General features: G+C 39.1%; 1 pseudogene; it reads left to right on the plus strand.

Moving 5' to 3' along the window:
- The first annotated feature begins 2,464 nt into the window (after positions 1-2,464).
- Positions 2,465-2,583, plus strand: LOC112483599 (annotated as a pseudogene).
- The last annotated feature ends 1,085 nt before the right edge of the window (positions 2,584-3,668 follow it).

Here is a 3,668-nt window from a genome sequence, read left to right on the forward strand (position 1 = left end):
TGTCATCACCCTTTCTCTTTCATAAAGACACTAGACATTGGGCTTAGAGCCCTCTGTAAATCCAGGATAATGATCGCATTTTGAGTTCCTTAACTTAATTAGATCGGCAATGATCCTATTTCCAAATGTCACCTTCACAGGTACCAGGGGTTAGGACTTGGATATATCTTTTTGGGGTGGGTAGAGCACAATTCAACACAGTGCACCCTCCCAGCATAGGGTGCGCCCATACACAATGGAAGAGCGATTATTACATTTTCTTTGCATTTCCTCTAGATCGCTGAGGGCAGGAAGTGGGTCTTCACATCCCTTAATATTTAGCATAATGCCTGGCACATAGAAAAAAATTAATAACTGTCATTGAATTAAATAATTAAAACTAATAGAAAGAAACATTAAGAAGACACATTTCAGGCCAATATAAAAGGATTTAGGGAAGAAATTTGTGTTATTTTAAGTCTAGTTACAGTTCGAGCTGGTTGCCTTAGGAACCAAGGAAAGAGAGTTAACCTAAGTGAGAAAATAGTTCTTTTGCATACGAAAAATATCCCATAACACAATTTTATTATACATATATAATTTCTCACCCCAAACTAGTCTAGGTGGAAGAAGATAGATAGATAGTGAATTACTCTTCATACTAAAGTAAAACAGAATTGAGTGTTTTTAGATGGCAGCCCTGGATGTTATAGATTGGAAGAAAGAGAGAGATAGAGAGAGAGAGAGAGAGAGAGAGAGAGAGAAGAAAAAGGGTCTTTTAGACTGGATGAGACAGATTGTGTTAGACCAGAGGCTAAAGAGAAGAATAGCCAATAAGAAATTAAATCCCAGTATTAAAGATGAACAGATGTCTTCAAAATTGTGATGTCTAATAATTGCTCTCTTTCTTTGACCCTTTCAATGTGCAATAAAAATTTTCATAAACAGTTTTTAGTAGTTGGTGCTTTGGGGAACAAACTGTGAGCAATGCCATCAGCACCTGAGGCACAATGATGTTAGAAGTGGATATAAGGCAAAAGTATCTGGAAGATGTATTCGATGTGAGCAGGAATCCAGGATGAGCGGGGTCCAGGAGACCACGGGGTATCAGAGGAAAACTAAACCTTCCAAGTATAAAAGATAGAGGCTCAAGTCATTTTGTTCTTGCATTAATGAAAATTGATATCAAAAATATTTATATTAAAGATTAGAGACACTTGACTTTCACAAGAAAGAGGTTTTTTGTTTGTTTGTTTTTAACAGTCTTAAATGTCTAATTGAAAAAGCAATGAGTATTTGGCACAATAGGCATATGAACATGATCTAGAGGAAGCTCGTCACGCACATTGTGTGGGGAATTCATGCTTTTGATTTTGGGATGTCACCATCTGTGATACTTTATGCTGTAATGAGTCTACGATTCTAGGGTTCAGTGTGACACAATGTAACTTTTTGGTCTTCTAAAGTAGAATTTTTTAATATAGGTCAACTCTATAAACAGGTAATTTGTAGTGAATAGCTTCATAAAATTAGAAAGTTCTGTCCTTTCATCTAGTTAAACAAGATGTGAGTTTCTATCTCATTTGTGGTGCTAGGTCGTGTTGTGTTCATTGCGTGTCCACTCTTATTGCATTTCTCATTTGTCCTCTGGGGCCTTCGGTGGGTTTGGGTTCCACTTGGGTGGAAGCCCTGGTAGCTCTCCCTCCCTACCCGGACGCCATTCTCTGTGAGCTTGCTGTAAAAGAGATTCACAGTGTTCTGCAAATTCTGGCCGGCATTCAAAGCAGGTTTGAAATAAAGTTCCAGATGGAGACACCTACATAAATGCACAGGAAGAATGACTAAAGAAAACAGGTGAATGTCACCGTCATCTTATGGATTAAAAGCAGAATAAAAGATGTAAACATGCCCACAGATGTTCAGTGTCTCCACGTTGGTGATTCTTTGCCCACTGGAGCCCTTTTGATTATTGCTGAAATTTACATTAGAGATTTATCAAAGAATCTTAGCAATCTAAGCAAGATGAACAATTTCCGTCCTGATTCAGGCCTTGTTATCTGTTGTATTTGGAATTATAATGGAATTTTCCTGTCACACTCTGATACTGGTTGACTGACGACCTAAAATCAAATGTAATCTCCAAAAAGGTGGGACATAGATCACTGCTGTATTCTAGTGCCCTGAAAAATATCAGAAACAGTATGAACTTAGAAAATATTTGTGGAATTGATAAATGGTGCTTACATTCTATGAATCAGAAAATAGTTTCTCAAAAGGAAACTAATTGAAACCTTTGATTGATCACGTTAAGAAGGAAACGCAAAGAGTAAAGTGAGTGCATTTAGGGCGACGGGAAGAAATGGTATGAGAAGGAGACGGAAACCACGGGCAAAGACCGAAAGAACATCACAGGCAGGGAGCAAACTCTGGAAACCAAGAGGAAAGACGGACTTTAGGGGTTCTAGAAATTTAAAAGAGGGGCAGGGTCTACGGCCATACCACCCTGAACAAGCCCGATCCCGTCTGATCTCGAATGCTAAGCAGGGTCGAGCCTGGTTGGTACTTGGATAGGAAACCACCTCGGAAGACCAGGTGCTGTAGGCATACAAATTAGAAAAACAAGGGAATGTAAACTGACGAGGTCCTTGCAATCTGTGAGGTCAACCAAGGGTTGCCTCTCCCAAAAGATAAAAATAAATAAAAATAAAAGAGGGGTGGGTGGTCAGAGAAAAGTGAGAGGAAAAATCATATAAATTTATAGGAGTAGACAGGGGTGAGACATTTGGGGTCTTGAAGACCAGGGTAAGGAATTTCGAATTATTCTAGGTGCAGAAGAATATTGTTGAAAGCTTTTAGACAGGATCTGGTTTAGGTTTTTAAATGTTTATTCTGGCTGGTATATAAAGAAAATATTAGAAATGGTCAGGAGTATGCGGAAGTCAGATGAGTGGTGATTATCACTTAGATTAGAGTGGTGGCAGTTGAAATGGAGAAAAGTAGCTTTGAAATGCTCTTAGAAGGTAAAATGGAGCCAATTTGTTTATGAATTAGAATGAGGGGTGGGGCAGGGTGCAGGAAAGAGAACAATAAAGAATGACTTCTCTTCCTTTAGCTTAAACAACTAGTAGTGCCTTTTTAAATAATATGTTTATTTTGGAATGTGGGAAATTAAGAGCTTTGCTTGAGCACCAATCAGATAGAGACGATAAGTTGCATAGGCAGGTGTACGAGTTGGAGCCCAGTAGGTTCTGAGTTGGAGGTGCAATTTTAGAGCCACTAGCATATAGATGGGATTTGCAACTGTGGTTCTAGGTGAGATACCTGAAGGACAGATGTATACAGGGGAGACGAGATGAGCTAGAATGAGTCCTGGGTCACTGTTTCTAGGAACCCATCTTGTAACCCCGTCTGCACACAGCTGGCCAGTGTTGTCTTTAGAAATCACAAATACGAATATGTCGCACCTCTGTTAAAGGCTCTGAAGTGACTTTTCATTGCTCATCTGGTCAATATTAACAGTTCTAATATATCCCGAGTGGCCTGTAAGATTTTCCCCTTCATAATTTCTTCAGCCTCATGACTTCTTAATTCCTTACACCCTTATTTAGCTTTATATACCAACATCCTTCTCAGCTCTTCCAGCTTTTTATTCCCTGAGACAGCCTTGTAGATCAGACCAGTTACCCATC

This window comes from Pteropus alecto, unplaced genomic scaffold (assembly GCF_000325575.1).
Source record: "Pteropus alecto unplaced genomic scaffold, ASM32557v1 scaffold164, whole genome shotgun sequence".
Taxonomy (NCBI): domain Eukaryota; kingdom Metazoa; phylum Chordata; class Mammalia; order Chiroptera; family Pteropodidae; genus Pteropus; species Pteropus alecto.